The sequence below is a fragment of the Apodemus sylvaticus genome, chromosome 20, assembly GCF_947179515.1.
Source record: "Apodemus sylvaticus chromosome 20, mApoSyl1.1, whole genome shotgun sequence".
In the NCBI taxonomy this organism is placed as follows: Eukaryota; Metazoa; Chordata; class Mammalia; order Rodentia; family Muridae; genus Apodemus; species Apodemus sylvaticus.
Window position 1 is genome coordinate 41,630,996 of NC_067491.1, and position 17,580 is coordinate 41,648,575.

The 17,580-nt window shown below is 44.2% G+C and overlaps 1 long non-coding RNA gene across 2 annotated transcripts; it reads right to left on the reverse strand.

Moving 5' to 3' along the window:
- Positions 1 to 296: 296 nt before the first annotated feature.
- Positions 297 to 4,074, reverse strand: LOC127670920 (uncharacterized). Of its 2 annotated transcripts, XR_007974649.1 has the most exons (3): positions 3,964 to 4,074; positions 1,044 to 1,113; positions 297 to 580 (listed from the first exon to the last, which is right to left on the reverse strand). It is a non-coding gene; the product is annotated as an uncharacterized LOC127670920 (long non-coding RNA). The 2 variants fall into 2 exon arrangements; XR_007974648.1 differs by having other exon boundaries at positions 297 to 1,113.
- Between the last annotated feature and the right edge of the window lie 13,506 nt (positions 4,075 to 17,580).

Below are 17,580 nucleotides of genomic sequence, written 5' to 3' on the forward strand. Positions count from 1 at the left end.
TTTGGGTCAAAGTTAATTTTTTTTTCAGACCAAAACTATTAGTCTTTCTTCAGAAACGTATTCCATAAGTCATAACTGAGATTCGCAAAGAGTCCAGCAATCTTGTCTTTGTAGCCACACATCTGAAACTTCACACACAATCAGAGACATTTAAATCACACACACACACACACACACACACACACACACACACACAGGACAGACCTGTATAGTACTTCATTCACTCATTAATTCAGAACTGGGTAGCACAGACCTAGTCCTCACAGAAGGTAACACCACAAAGGGACTACTGGGTCTGTGTTCAAAGTGCTTGCAATTCTATTATTGAATGGAACCAGAGTAAAAGTCGGGGCTGGCCCGGGTATAAAAGGGATGAAGTTTGGATGCCCTGAAATATTTACAAGTGATAGCATTAGCCTATGAGCCAAACAGAGGTCAAGGGATGTTTTAAAACACTCTTCCCAAGCACGAGGCTTTACTGTTACTATGACCAAGGATACCTCTGGGATTAGTTCGTCTTTCTATTCCGGATACCAGACACCAATAGAGAGGGCATTGAGGAGAAATTCTCAGTAAATATCTGTTGAGAATAGAGGAAGAGTGATCAATTGGATAGCTATGTGACCTAGTTAAAAATATCCCGATCCACCAATGCCATCCGTGGAGAAGGGGAAAAAAAATCTATCTGCGAGTTGTTTTTGTGGGTGTGGCTCACAGACGGCTTTGGTGACGCATCAGGAAAGACAGCAAACAGACCCAGAATGAGGGCTATGAGTGACCTCACCATAGCAACTTGGGTGGGCCCCGGAGGTCAGTTCTCCTGCAAGCACATCAGTTCTAGAACATTCCCATGTGCTAGGGCAGGAAGAAGCCCACAGAAGTCTGTTTCCACCACTCTACACACAGAAACGTCAAATAGGTAATGGAAACAGAATACTCGATGGTCTCCACCGCTCCTGGCCTCCAGCCTCTTCGCCGCCCCCATCTATCCCCAGCTTCTCTTCCGGGGACCCAGTTCGCAATAGCGGCTGGCAGTTACACACCTCCTCAGGAGCACTGACAAGGCTGGGTTATTTCCCCATCCACTCAAAGACAGTATCTTTGGATGTGAACCTGCACGAGAACACCCCAGAAGAAACCATTATTAGTAGTATATGGGGTGTCTGGGTTTCTCAGAAGTTCATGACTGAAACCAAATGCCCAGGGCCATATAACCATCTTCCTATGAAGTCACCTTCTGAGTGGGATCCGTGTCCTTACAGACTCCAGGGGAAAGCCTTTCAGCCTCCAGAGGACCTGTGAAAAGGTCTTTGAAACAGAGGACAAGCCCCCCACAGGCAATGGCCCTGCTTATGCTTGCATTGTAGACTTCCCAGAGCCCCAGGAAGTAGATTCCTGTTGTAAGTCTGAAGGGTTTTGTTTTGTTTTGGTCACTGGCAGGTTAAGACAGAGGAGAAGCGAAGGTGTGGAGATAAGAGAGCTGACCTGAATCTTCCCTTTGATTTCTATCTATTGTGTGCTAGCTCACAGTGACTGCCGCAAACACCTCAGCTTCAGATTCATCTTGTTTCCTATTTCTGTTGGCCTTCAAACCTTTTCTAAGTCAAAGACTTCAACCTCCTTTACAAAACAAAACAAAACAAAACAAACAAAACAAAAAAGAAAAGTCAACTTTCGAAGTTCCTAAATCACTCACCAGTGTAAAACAAGACGTTAAGGATCTGGAAATGCCATGGGTGGAGAATAGAGGGAAATGGGGGTGAGGGAGGTGGGGTGAGGGAGGTGGGGTGTGGGAGGTGGGGTGTGGGAGGTGGGGTGAGGGAGGTGGGGTGAGGAAGGGGGGGTGAGGGAGGTGGGGTGAGGGAGGTGGGGTGAGGGAAATAGGGGTGAGAGGTGGGGTGTGGGAGGTGGGGTGTTGGAGGTGGGGTGTGGGAAATGGGGGTGAGGGAGGTGGGGTGTGGGAGGTGGGGTGTGGGAGGTGGGGTGAGGGAGGTGGGGTGAGGGAAATAGGAGTGAGGGAGGTGGGGTGTGGGAGGTGGGGTGAGGGAGGTGGGGTGTTGGAGGTGGGGTGTGGGAAATGGGGGTGAGGGAGGTGGGGTGTGGGAGGTGGGGTGTGGGAAATGGGGGTGAGGGAGGTGGGGTGTGGGAGGTGGGGTGTGGGAGATGGGGTGTGGGAGGTGGGGTGTGGGAGGTGGGGTGTGGGAGGTGGGGTGTGGGAGGTAGGGTGTGGGAGGTGGGGTGAGGGAAATGGGGGTGAGGGAGGTGGGTTGTGGGAGGCCGGTGGAGGGAGGTAGGGTGTGGGAGGTGGAGTGTGGGAGGTGGGGTGTGGGAGGTGGGGTGAGGGAGGTGGGGTGTTGGAGGTGGGGTGTGGGAAATGGGGGTGAGGGAGGTGGGGTGAGGGAGGTGGGGTGAGGGAGGTGGGGTGTGGGAGGTGGGTAGAGGGTGAGCATGTTACCTCCCAATTAACCTCACTCATAAAATGAAGATAATAATACACGTTGTTATCAGACTGTGGTAAGATTAAATAACATTAATTAAAGCATTTAGAATAATACTTGGCATCTAGCAAGTATTTAATAGAAGTTAATGACTACTTACTTTTTTCTACCAAAAATAGTAGAATCTCTGTCTTTCTGTCTATCTCTGTCTCTCTGTCTCTCGCTGTCTCTCTCTCTCTCTCTCTCTCTGTGTCTCTCATTTCAGTTTTGGAATTTTATTGGGTCTTTAGTTCCTATACTGAGTGTAATAACTCCAGGTACTAACCTTTTTTGTATATTCTTTAGATAATGTGTTTGTATGCTGTAGCAGAAAACCAGCCTACCATAACTTGCTATTTTGACCAGACATTCTAATTGCTGGGGAAAAAAAGAAAAAGAAAAGAAGAAAGGTTATTGATCATGTTGGGAAACAGGATGGAGAAAACTCACACACTCTAACTTTCTATTAGACTCTGTAGGGTCAGCTTGCCCTGGCAGTCCTGGAACTCACTCTGTAGTCCAGGCTGGCCTCGAACTCAGAAATCTGCCTGCTTCTGCCTCCCAGAGTGCTGGGATTACAGGCATGCACCACCACCTCGCCATTAAGGTAATTCTGAGTCCCTACTTTTCTTTATATAAAAAGCATGTCTGAGCATCTTTCCTTAAAAGGACATTTAAAAAGACATTTAAGCAGGAAATAGAGATTTTTTATCCCCTTTTTTTAAAAAAAAAATTGCCATATCTCTTAGCTAATTCACACAGGAAACCTACAAATTAAGCAGCATTAGAATGTCATGAGTCATGGACAACATTCAGGACTTAGTTTTGGCCTGTTGTTAATTCCAGGACTTTGTAAACAGTAGTTACACACAGAGACTAGAAACACATAGATGTGCTCTTTAAGATCTGTAAGTGCATGATTTATGATGTTCAGCAGTGTCCACAGAAGAACATAAAAACTATTCTAGACGTATACCACATTGGCTGGAGTTTCACAGTTTGCTTTTGTTACTTGGGGATTTTTGCTTCTAAATTATACAAACGCTGATGTTGAAGTCCATGTCTGGATTTTGCGGAAGGTAATAGGACTGGAACAATGGAAGGGAATGTCCCTAAATAAGTGAGGATTAAAACAGAGTTAAAGAATACAATCTGCCGGGCGGTGGTGGCGCACGCCTGTAATCCCAGCACTCGGGAGGCAGAGGCAGGCAGATTTCTGAGTTCAAGGCTAGCCTGGTCTACAGAGTGAGTTCCAGGACTGCCAGGGCTACACAGAGAAACCCTGTCTCAAAAAAAAAGAGCATATCTTTTAGAGTTCACAGGACAAATAAAGAGACGAGACCAGCAGGAAACAGCTTTTATACGTTCAGATTGAGTGGCAGGGCTCCCTTTTAGCTGGAAACACCACCTTGCAGTAACTAACCAAAATGACACATAGAACAGGAAAGAGGTACCCACCAGTACCCACCGCATGCCCCATACATACGTCTGTAAGAAAACATGATGCCGTGCTCTTCCATACTAATCTACAAGAAGCGATGTTGTGATGTAATGATGAGGGGATGGCTGTTATTCGAGAAAGGAAAACCCCCAGTGTCTCTACAGCCAAAGCGGAAGTTCGAGTGTTACCCAGAATACCGTTGGCTTTGTCATAAAGAAACAAGGACAAGAGTCCCGCCCACAGAATTATTGTGTGGTCTGAGCAGATCAAGCATTTTGAGAGCAGACATCGCTTCCTAAAACCCACGAAGGAAAGTGATTAGAGAAAGAAGGAAAACCAAAGAGAAAGATATGTGAGTTCCGAGTTCCGCTAAGACATCAGAGTGTGTGCTCTCTGCCCAGGAAATCATGGCTGTGAGAACCAGTGGAGGGGAGCTGGAGCTGATGGCTGACACACAGACTCACTGTGAGTCCACAGCATGACATGACTAAAAGGTCTTTGGACTGCAACACATACATAAATATTAAAACCTCAAAAGGAAAGAACACCTGGGTGTGTCGGCATACACCTGTAATCCCAACACTGGGGAGGCAGAGAACAGATGGATCAGAAATCCTGGTTCTGGAAAGACTTAGTGAAACAGTATTCAGCAAAACCAGAACGGGGAAGTGGGAAGGGGTGGATGGGAGGACAGGGGAAGAGAAGGGGGCTTACGGGACTTTCGGGGAGTGGGGGGGCTAGAAAAGGGGAAATCATTTGAAATGTAAATAAATTATATCGAATAAAAAAAATTAAAAAAAAAAAAGAAATCCCAGGCCAGCCTGGGCTACATAACAAGACTCCGTCTCAAAACAAAAGGAAAAGGAAGATAAGAAAAGAACAGGTCTACATAGGAACAACAACAACAACAACAACTCAATCAAACATCACCTTTGTTGAAATATAACGGTAATGTCTTGCTGAATCCAATATCTAGTGTCACCTGCATGCCTGCACGCCAGGCGTAGGTGGCGTTAGGTCCACATATCAATAATAACAGCCCCTTGGGAAATACAAGGATGAACGTTTAACACTTGGCTCACTTCCTGGAAAATTTCAGAGGTATAATAGAAAAATGGGATACCAACTGTAAAAGTTTTCTTTTAAAAGGATTAAAATTTAGAAAGAAGCAGAAATACCCAGCATGGCAGGGCAGCCCTGTAATCCCAGGACCTGAGAGGCTGAGGCAGGAAGAGGGTGAGCTCTAGAGAGAGCTGGGGCTGCACAGCAAGACCCTTGCTCCTAAAACAAAAGGCCCCACCACAAAGCAAAGCCAGTGAGATCAGCGTCCCTATTTATAATCATGAGAAACATTAAGCTCTGGCTGCCAAGGACGCCATTTTTAAACCCCAACTCTGTTCTCTCAGAGGATTGAATGTTTTCTGATTTTTTTTTTTCCGGCTAAATTTTAAAGCCCCACTTGTTGAAACATCGAGCTACTATCCAAAAAAACATGTCTTGCCCTGGTTCCCTGCTGTGATTCATAAGGAATTAGCCTTACACTGTTGGTGAGAACATTGGATGGGAGAGACGGTTCACCCTCTACTCTGAGTGATTTTTAAACCGCATCAGTTCTTTTTCACACGCAGCTGTTCTATCGCAAAGGATTGCTTGGTGTGTCTTTTGCTTTGCCACAGGTTTCAGAAGCGAAGGAATGAAGGGAACCAGGTAATCTACAAACACAGCCGATCAGACCAATGGAGGGGGAGCTGGGGGGCCCTCGAACTGCTTTAGAAATAGAGATGCTTAGTAACAGCGCAGATGTCAAATATATTCCTAATTAATTTGCATTCACGAACTAAATAAAGGGTGACTTTAATTTTCATTTCTCCTATTTTCAGTCAGTGAGAATTTACCCACGGGCTGGGAAGTCTGCATGAAGCATTGGAGAGTCCCCCAGAGGCCTGCTGTGTGACTTGGTGTGTGATTCATCGGATAGAAGCCTGGCACGGTGACACACACCTGTCTAAGACTGCACTTGAGGAGACTGAAGTAGGAAAACCGTCAGTTTGAGGCCAGCCTGAGTTATAGAGTAAGATGTCATCTCTACAAAACAAAATAGAACTAACTGCCTCTCAAACGAAGACAGATAAAACCTGTACATTAAACAAAACAGGCAGAGACTGGGTATCTAGGAGAAGGAAGTGGATAAATAAGATGGTGATTTTCAAGCAGGCCAAAAAGTGGCAAGAAAGACTTTTCATGAAGGTATGTGCAATGATGGGGATGTTTAGGGGACACTTGTAGTTCTGTCTTGTGGAATTCAGTAGAATGATAAAATTTGGTTATCAAATTTAGTAATCCTGTATGCAAATGCAACTGTGTTTCTTCTATTTGTTTGTAAAAGTTCTTGACACCCTCAGATTATTGTAAAATACATGCAGACCAATGGGTCATTTTTGAGACAGAATTTTTCTGCACAAATGTTAAAAATGTTTGTCATTAAGGCTTCCTCTTGGTATTTAAAAACCACAAAGCAAAAAAAAAAAACAAAAAAAAAACCCCAGAACAACAGCAACAACAACAAAAACCCACAATGCTTCTTGGCGAGTAAAAACTAACACGGATGCAATAAGTTTCTTATCCCACAGCCAAAATAGTGTATTCCTAGATATTGGGTTGCTCATTCATTCACTCATTCACTCATTCATTCATTCACTCATTCATTCACTCGTTCACTCACTCATTTGTTCATTCACTCATTCATTCACTCACTCATTCATTCACTCACTCATTCATTCACTCACTTGTTCATTCACCCACTCATTCATTCATTCACTCACTCATTCATTCATTCACTCACTCATCCATTCATTCACTCACTCATTCATTTATTCATTTGCTCATTCATTCACTCACTCATTATTCATTCACTCATTTATTCATTTGCTCATTCATTCACTCACTCATTTATTCATTTGCTCATTCATTCACTCACTCATTCATTCATTCACTCATTTATCCATTCACTCATTCATTCACTCACTCATTCATCGACTCACTCACTTGGCACTGACTGCGCCCTTTGCTCTCCTCAGGCCCCTCTGAAACACTGTTTCAGACACTGGTGATTTCCCGTGGAATGGAGCAGCAGAGCCGCCTGCTAGCTCTCAAACTGACATGCTTTGAGAATGGGCGTGGAAAAGGAGTGGAACTCAATCAGGAATATTAGATATTTTATGTTTTTTGCTAAAAATTATACTATACTGAATCCCGTTATTTTTGTGTGTTTCTAAGGAGAAAGTAACTGGCATGGTGAATCCATGGTATCCCAGAATTTGGGAAACTGCAGCAGGAGGATTGCAGTGACTTTGAGGCCACTCTGAGATATGTAGGCAATTTCAAGATAGCCTAGGCAATAAAAAGATTGTCTTTTTTTTTTAAAAAAAAAAAATAAGGGGTTAGTAAAGAACTGCATAATCTCCATATATTTATAATCACTACTGAAAATATAAAGAAAAAAGAAAGAGAGAGAGAGAAAAGAGAGAGAGAGAAAGGAAGAAAGAAAAAAGAAAAGAAAAACCATTGATCCGAGGGGAGGCTTCGAGAGGGCGCCTTCAGATTGGCTTCAGCTTGGCGGCTGCAGAACTCCTCCCCAGGAAAGTAATTGTAAATGGCAATGTTTTTCCAACTGTCAGGAGGAATGGCAAGATGAACTGTTAAATACAGCATCTGGAATTAACATATACAGACAAAACATTCTACCGCAGAAGCAGAAGAAACCCGGCGATTCAGTGTGCGACCACAGCCACGTAGGTAGCCAGGCGAGCACGCTTCCTGAGTGGGTGTGACCGTCCGTCCGTCCGTCCGTCCGTGCGAGGGCTTCTTCCAGAGAGACAATGATTTACGATCGGGCTCCAGAGAAAGGAATCGTCTTTCGATCCAGTTCCAGAGCCAGAGAGAGGAATCAACTTTCAATCAAGCTCTGGACGATTTGGTTTTAGGAAAGAGAAGCTGGAGAGACCAGAGAGACATAGAGAAGGCCGGACGTTTAGAAAGAGCTTGCCCAATTATCAAGTACTTAATCGTGAAAATATAGCTGTCCCCATAGGTTAAATATTCATATTGATAATTTTCTTTAATAAAATGCCCTGGGAGATGTTGCTGATTGCAATGTGGGGATCAGGATTCAGACTCTCATTTTTGTTTTTAAGACGGGGTCAGTACCCCCATTCTGGTACCCACACTTTTCCTTGAGGAAGGAACTGACTTTTCCTTCAATTGGGTAAAGAAAATGGTGGTGCAAAGCCCTTCTTGCCTCTGACGTGGGCCTGACAGGCTTGAGTTTCTGTTAGACAGGGCTACGGTTGAATACTTAGAAACCAAGTAGAGTCTCCTACTTTAAACAACGTCCATTCTCCACACATCACTGAGGAGAACAAAGCTTACTTTAAAAGTTGGGAGCTGGGCGTGGCCGCGCAGGCCTTTCCCCAGCACTCGTGTCACTAAAGCAGAGAGAATCAAGTTCGAGGCCAACCTGGGCTACAGAGTACAACAAGACGTCCAATCCATCTGTTGGAACTACGGCTTTCGCAGCATACATAAAAGAGGATGATCTGGAATTACTGCCGGCTCTCATTCTCCCGAGAGATAACACAGCCAGGAGAACCCATATCTTCTTTCTTTCTATTAAATAACCCGGAGCAGAGCAAGCTGTCAGCCTCTTAGTGATGCCTAGTGTCTTTACACGCTACCTAGTGAAACCTGGAAATTCATTTTCTGTAACAGCCACTGAAACTGATAAAAACAATTTCAGCCAGAAAGACTCATACTAAATTCAACGCATGAAGTAGATCGCCATCTAGTGTTGGTTGGATGTCAGTGAACTCCCTCTGAACAGTGGGCCCTTGGAATCGGTTTGTTGTTGTTTTAAAAATAATGTCGTTTGACTTTGTTACATGGGCAGTTCTTAAAAACAATAAATATTGTTGTTGTTTTGTTTTTTTTTTAACTTTTGTATGTTTGGCGTGATTTTTGAAGTAACCTGAATTTAAATGTTAATGACACTGCTTTGAATACTTTTACCTTAGTGAGAGGATTTTTTTCCTGGCCAGGATGATTTGAGAAGCTGAGGAGGGGAAACCACATAGCTGACCTCACTTTAGAATAAATGAGATATTAAGGTAAGAGTCGGGGAGCCAACCTAGCTTACGGCCTAGGCGTTTATTAAGAATATTAAACCTCTGCGTTGTTAGTGGGGGACAGGGCTCAGGTGGAAAAGCCCGCGGTTTTAGGGCCCACTGAAGGCTTTCTACAGTGGTCTCTTTCTCTTCTTTTTAAAACAGGGTCTCACTTTGTAACCCAGGTTGACCAGCATTTTTACTACGTAGCCGAGGCTAGTTTTAGACTAAGCAACCCTCCTACCTCACTTCCTCAAGTGCTGGGATTACTGGCCTGTGCCATCACATCCGGCTAGATTCCCCCCACCCCTTTGCCGAACTTTATGATTATTAGACTGAGCCCGTGAAACCCAGAGGAAAGCACGGAGGCAAAATCCCAGTGTGTCGCGAGTGGGGCGGGGGCAGCCTGGTAGTGTGCAAGTGGCGACCGTAGGAGCTTCAGAGCTCGGCAGCAGGTAGAGACCAGGATGACAGAGGACAGAACCAGAGATGAGAAACTTTGGCAGGGTCTCTGGAAGAATTCGAGTGAACTGCGGAAACCCAGGGACGGGGATCTTGGCACCTAGCCCCGAGAGATGTACACTAGCTGCTGTAGGAGAGCCCCCAGCCCCCCACCAGCACCTGAGACCTCCTTGGGAGCTGGTAACACCTCCGGGGGCTCCCGGAAGCCCAGTATTACTATCACTGCTAAGAGTGAAGACACCTGTAGAACTAAAGCACAGAGCGGGCCTCGAACCCAAGTATCTACAGCCGGAAGTCTCTGGATTTGAAAACCTAGAGCATCAGGCCAAGAGCTGTCATGGCGATTCTTAAACCACCTAGGTCTATTGTGAATAATCTCCTAGGTCACGGCTCTCCAAGACCTGGGGCAGCCAGCGTTAGTCGGTTCTCCTCCCCTACTCATGATGTCTACCCAGACAGAGGAAAAGGAGCCAGCGAGGGGGCTGGAGAGATAGTCTGGTGGTTAGAGCACTTGCAGCTCTTCCATGGGACTTGAGTTCCTAGCAACCACATGGTGCCTCACAACCAGCTGCAACTCCAGTTCTAAGGGACCTGACACCCTCTTCTGGCCTCTGAAGAAACCAGGCATACGTGGTACACAGACATACATGAAGGCAAAACTCTAATACACATACATTAAAATGCAAAAAAATATTAAGAAGCTGACTGCTAACCACTGCATGAATTGTATCAGGAAGCCTTGGTCATGTCTGCTGGTTTTTCTTCTTATTCTCACACACAAATATTGATCAGATGTTTCATTAGCAATTAAACGAAATGTCAGCACAAGATCTTCTCCCAAGGAGCTAAGAGACCCTTCAGTTGATTTCAGTTGATCTCCTGGATACAATTTAAAATACTGTGGGGCTGTGTCCAAATCCTAGCAATGTTCAGGTCTCACCGCAGAACATGAGATTTGAATTTTAGTGTTTGCCTCCAGGCATGCCACTTTTTTTAAATGAATTATTTATTTTTATGTGCATTGGTGTTTTGTCTGTGTCTGTGTGAGGGCGTCAGATCCCCTGGAACTGGAGTTTCAGACAGTTGTGAACTCCCATGTGGGTGCTGGGAACTGAACCTGGGTCCTCTGGGAAAACAACCAGTTGCTCTTAACTACTAAGCCAACTACCCAGCCCCAGGCAAGACATTTTTTTAAAGGTTGTTTTGTTTTGTTTTGTTTTGCTTTCCGGTGATTACCGTGAGACCTCAGATCACTGGGTGAAGCCAGCAAAATAATACTTTCAGTAAGTGACCTCCAACCTTCTTGTGAAAAGGGGGAGTTTAAACTCCCCTTCCCAGGAGAAATGTTTTCAGTGAAGGAGAACACAGAACAGAAAACAGTCCCTCTTCCGTACTCTGTCCAAAAGTAACCTCGGTCCGCATCTTTGTTCTTTCTTAACCTTTAGAGTTGCCTGCAACAGAACCAAACAAAAACCGAAGCCCACATCATCCTACAATGAAAGAAGTCTTTTTATTTTCCTTCAAGAGTGTACTGCAGGGTTACTTCAGTGGCTGGTTAGTTTTATCCAATTCCAGACAGGTACGCTGGGATGTGGGTCACCTCCAACAAAGAATGAACTCTGTTCATCAGCAGTGTGAATAGAACTGGGGCACTTATTTGCATAAAGGCCGGTGACTTAGAAGCATGGACAAGACAATACTAATGCTGTTTACCTTTTCATTGCAAAGGCATGTGAAGCAAGTATAGCTGAGAACTGAGGGCTATAGCTACAAATTGGAGCTTTTCCTAATGCAAGCTTAACTGACTTCTGGCAGGAAGGGAAGGCGTGAAACCGGCTTCCTAAAACGGTGCCCCACTTGGCTGCCAACACAGTTACTGTCACCTGGGCAGTGGTGGTGCACACCTGTAATCCCAGCACTCTGGGAGGCAGAGGCAGGCGGATTTCTGAGTTCGAGGCCAGCCTGGTCTACCGAGTGAGTTCCAGGACAGCCAGCGCTATACAGAGAAACCATATCTCGAAAAAACCAAATCCAAAAAGAAAAAAGACAGTTACTATCGATAGCCTGGCAAGATGGTAGCTTTTAGGATAGCCTACAACTAAAAATCTCATTACTAAAAGGCAGTCTTTGAAGCTCTAGGGAAATAGTGAAGTTGTTCTAGGATGCCCATAGCCCTGGGTTTAATCCTCTGCACTACGGAAACTGGGCTTGAGATTGAGGCGTTATACACGCCTGTAATTCTAGCATCTGGGAGGTGGGGGCCAAGGATCAGGGGCTCAGGGTCCTCTTTTTCTGCCTAGCAAGTTTGAGGCCCACATGGGATACATTAGACTCTTTCTCAGACAAAGCAAAACAAAGTAAAATACAGTCTTCGAAAACAAGATGTAAACAGAAAGGTATGTCACCACTTCTAAACTTCTTCCCAGTTGCTTAGCTCTTTGTTGGCTGATACATTCTCTCTCTCTCTCTCTCTCTCTCTCTCTCTCTCTCTCTCTCTCTCTCTCTCTCTCTCTCTCTCACTGTGTGTGTGTGTGTGTGTATTTTTCTCAGTGCTGGGGAATCAAAACCAAGCCCTTGCACATCTAGACAAGCACCCTACCACTGAGCTGAATTGTATCTGCAACTGATAGATGTTTTAAACAATATATTTGATGGGATCTAGAAATTGAATTAAAATATATAGCTAGGTTTTCTGAGTATACTTTGATTGGTTCTGATAAGCATGTTACTACTGTTCCCATTTTGGAGATGAGATATCTAAAACCAAAGCAACTGATTTCCCCAGTGCTTCTTGGTATTAAGGAAAACTGTCTCTCTAGTCTGTGTGCTTAACCACTGCAGTAGACTTAGAACCTGAAGAAAAATAAATACCGCCATATGGAAAATCTGTATATTCTCGCCTTACACATATATCTATTCTAAAGCACACATTTTATTATCTCTAAAATTTGGGATTTTGTAATTGTTAGTGTCTGCAATTAAAATCAACACATAATTAAGACCTAAAACAACAGTTCACCTTTGAAATAGAATGAAATAAATCTCATAGGCACTGTAGTAGTTAGTCTCTCTTTTAGGAAGGCACTTGAAGATGCAGACATTTTCTTTCCCTATCAGTATAGAATACTGATAGAAATAAAATTTCTGAACATGAAATTTCATCCATTTATTCAACCCCCAAGAAAATTATTTTCAGTTTCAAGATCAATTAGAGACCCAACTCTGGCTTCTGATGACTGGATCAAATTCTGGCCAAGTCATTTTCAAGCATGCGATCATACGTTTCATGATATCTCTTGGCCCCAATAAGGTGGAGATGGTAGCAATATCTTCAGGCTCTCTGTGAGGATTAAATGCCACAGTACATCTAAGGGACCATACCACATCTGTCACACTGTTATTGTCATCACATTTGTGTTACGTTTGTGTTTGCCTGCATGCATGTATGTGCACCATATGGATGCAGTACCAACAAGACACCACAAGAGGACACCAGATACTCCTGGAACTGAAGTTAACAGATTAGAGCCGTTGTGTTGGTTCTGGGAAACAAAGCACATCTTCTGTGAGATCAACAAACACTGTTAAACCACACGGTCTTGTCTCCAGCTCCTATGATCATAATGTAAAGGTTTGATAAACACCTTTATGTGTTTCACACAGTGCCCTTAGCCAAAAGTACATTATGATATGCATACTTTGTGGGCAAAAAAGTGTTGGCGCCCAGGGAAAGGAGCGATTTCACGGGAGATAGGCTTTTTGTTGGATGTCCCTTCTGGGCTGGTCCTGGTAAGGTAGGGAAGGGAGACAGGGAAGACAGTCAATGCCAAGAAAACGCGTGGTAAAAGGTGTGTGCTACCGATAGTCTATACAATGAGCCTTTATTAGCTCATTTCTGGAGACTAGTGAAAACAGACTATTTTGGACCAAAGGCTACATACAGTTAGCAGGACCCTTTCCTTGTTCTAACAGGACAAAACTGCTGTTAGGCCACATTAAAATGGCAGCCTTCCTTAAGGGGCTGTCAGAGGTTAGTAAGGATAGGGAGAGTCAACAAATTCACTGGAAGGTAGGAGGCAGGGAATCTGCACTTTCTGAATCAGCAGGGGGCCGTAGGACAAAGTCCATTCTTCAAGCCTCCTTGACAGCTGACCTTTAAAAGAGGGGGCGGCTTGCCCGAAGCTCAGAGAGTCTTGTTCCCCTTTAAGCTCCAGGGGCTTCGGTGGGGCCCTGGGCGCTTGCAGTGAGGTAAAGCCTGGCAGACTCAGTTTCAATGATCTGAATCTTGAGATGTGAAGACGCATTGATACTGTAGATACTGTAGAGAAGAAGGTCACGTGTGTGGGCGCTGTTGCCTACTGCCGCGTATTTCAAAGTAATCTGAAGTTGGGCTGTCACATGGGGTCCCATTGTTTTCTCGAGGCTATTTGTTTGTATGTGAAATGGAGAATTAGAGGTTTAGAGTGAGGATGAAGTTCTTCCAGTTTGTGTTCAAGGGCTAAGGAATAGCATTTGGGGACAGACAGACCCGGGTTTTGTAGCTTGTCCCCGATGGACCTTTGGGAGAGTTATTTAGAGATTGTAGACAATATCTCCAACCTCACAGTCTGGCTGTGAGGATCAAATGAGGGGATGTGAAGTACCCGTACAATCCACTGCGGAGATAGATGCTCATGTGAATATTGTCCTTCCAAGAGCAGCCCGGCCTTCCCCCAGAGGTGTGCCTGTATGGAGATGAGAGCTTTCATTAAATTCAAATAATCACCGATCAAGGAACTACAAATAAAATCTTATACAACATTATCTTTTATAATGACATCATCTAGACTGCTCTGTGTGTGTGTGTGTGTGTGTGTGTGTGTGTGCGCGCGCGCAAACACATGCACGCGAGGACAATGTGATCAGATATATAATCAGTTAATCTTGATCAGTTCTTGTTGGCATCCTTGATGTACTATATTTCCAGTTCTTCAACTGCATGCATGCATGCCTGACAAGGTTGTAAACCCTGCTGCATTGCATACAGTGTGAAAAAAACAGTGTCTACCCTCCCTACCTTATGCAGGTGTAGAAAATAAAGGATTATCTGTCAAAACAAAAACAAAAACAAAAAAGGAAAACAAAAAGAATCTCACTACTTTAACTGAAATGTTAGCTTATTTTAGGGCCTTTGTATAAGCTATTTATATAATTAAAAGCATGGCTAAGAAAGCCATGGAAGTTTTTCATTTAAATCTTTTTTTTTCCGGTTATTAATTTAGATGATCTGGAATACTATTATACTAAAGCTGGAAAGAGTTCTAGGATTATATAAGTCATCCTTTCACTTGGCCAATACCAAAGTCCTGGGGAGGAGAAGGACTTAATAAAGATGCAACAGTCAGAGTTTAATTGTCCCCAGAATTGCTGTAATTATAATAAAGAGAACAGGAAGATGATGGAATGCGTGTCATTAGAGAGAAGTGGGGTCTGTTAGAGAGAGGTCCAATTTCTGGTCTTCCTGACCAGAAAGTCAGGAGGAGGGAGTTGGGGGAAGGGCTGACTAAAGACAAGGTATGTGGGAAGATGGCTCAGTGGTTAAGAGCGTGGCTGCTCTTGTATAGCTCCTGGGTTTGGTTTCTATCACCCATATCAGGTGACTCACAACAGCCTGGAACTACATCTCCAGGGGATCTGATACCTTTGTCTGGCTCCATGGGAACCTGAACATTCATGGCATATATGGGGCACATAGACATTTACACATTAAAAAAATGAAAAAAAACTAAAAACAAAACAAACAACAACAAAACCAACCCAACCCACCAAAGTATTTATGAGCACGTCAAAAGGAAACCCACCACTTTGTATGCTGCCTTAAAAGCTAATAAAAAAATATTGCCTGGAAACTAGTAGAAAGGAATAATAGAGCCTGACATATGCAGAGGTGGATGCTCACAGCTAACCATTGAACTGAACACAGGGACTCCTTAGAGAAAGGACTGAAGGAGCTGAAGGGGTTTGCAACTCTATAGAAAGAACAACACTATCAAACAACCAGACCCCCCCCCCAAGCTCCCAGGTACTAAACCACCAACCAAGGAGTACACATGGAGGGACCCATGGCTCAAGCCATATATGTAGCAGAGGATGGCCTTGTCGGGCATCAATGGGAGGAGAGGCCCTTGGTCCTGTGAATGTTCGATGCCCCAGTGTAGGGGAATGCAAGAGCAGGGAGGCAGGAGTGGGTGAGTGGGTGGGGGCACACCCTCATAGAAACAGGAGGAGGGGAGATGGGATGGGGGTTTCTAGGGAAGAAATTGGGAAAGGGGGTACCATTTGAAATGTAAATAAATAAAATATCCAATAAAAATGAAACACACAGCAAAAGAAAGAAAAATACAAACATTATAGAGTATCCTCGTGTAATCCTAGACTGTACCTACTTCATCCTGAGATTACCAAGCTTAAACCTATATGCGATGTTCTTGGACCAAAGTCTGGACAACTGGGACACAATCTAAACATAGGAGGGGGAGCGTGAATTTTCTAGGCAATAGGAATATTTCTCTATTGTAATCTCAAAGGATTCCTTCCATAACTGTGGTCCACAGTTATCAAAATGTCATTAGCCCTATGTGGCTGAACTGATAAGACTCTAAACAAAGCAATGCTTTATCAAGTTTTACAGGACGTATTTTCCTTCCCTCAATTTTAGGTTCTTCTAAGACTACATATGAACACAACCACATTGATAGTAATGATAGATTGGCTAAGGAATACCTCTATGAAATAATACTTGTATGTGATACATTACAAGCCATTTTTAACATATTTGCAGATAGTTTTAATTTCATGAAAAAGATATGACACCAAAATACATAACAGGATCCTAATGATATTGAATAAAATAAGAGTGCTTTGGCTGGAAAGATGACTCCGTGGCTGAGAGCACTGACAGCTCTTCCAGGGGACCTGGGTCTGATTCCCAGGACGACATGTTACCTCACAACTGTGTGTAACTTTGAGGAAAAGAGAATCTGACACCCTCTTCTGGCTTCCACAGGCTCAAAGCCTGTGTGTGAAGACTTGAGTTTGAAGGCTACATGAAATCCTGGGGACAGTTTTCTTTGTAGTGTATTGCCATCTGAAATTATCTTAACTTTTGCATCAGTACACCTGATGCAAAATACTTTCAACTCCTCTTTCACTTGTTCCTTTCTCTGCCTGTCCCCATGGTCACACTCAAAGCAAATTGATTAATGAAGCCTTCAGTACCAACCCTTTGCTGGAATGCTCTTAGGAAAATGACCAATGGCTCCAACATTGCCTAATCCGATGAACAGTGAGTCACCAACCACGTCCTCATCTGTCTTGAGTTAGCAGCAGTCTCTGATGGGGAAACTCATGTTCTCATAGGAACTGGGACTCGAACCTGGGTCCCCCCCAAAAGGATGGCCAGTGTTCATGACAGCAACACAGCAAATGACTGTGGTGTCCAGCGAATGGCAGAACCAGTTCTTAAGTCCCTGGATTGCAAGAAGAGATGTGCTAAGTGTTGGGGTTCAGACCTGGGACAAGCAGCTGAGACGCCTATTTAACATACCAAAGAAGACCTGGCCTCTGGGTTCTCCCAGCATCCTTCAGGCCCTACCTGTTACAGACATGGCTTGCATACCCTGAGCTCTACCCTGAACTCTCCAGCCCAAGGGCTGGGGGCTTCCCCTTTCCCAGAAGCTCTTCCCTGTATAATCAGACATTTCTCTCTCTGTCTCTCTGTCTCTCTGTCTCTCTCTGTCTCTCTCTGTCTCTCTCTGTCTCTCTCTGTCTCTCTCTGTGTGTGTGTGTGTGTGTCTCTCTCTCCCTCCCTCCCTCCCTCCCTCTCTCCCTCTCTCTCTATGTGCATGCCCCCCCATGGCAATTTCCCTAGTCCTGTTCCTTGGAAATAATGAACCCCCTCCAGCTACCCCCAATAAACCTGCCTTTGTATTTTTAATTTATCTTGAATAGACTTATTTTGTTGTAGGATAAAACCTATTATTAAGATAGAAGTGTTTTTTTT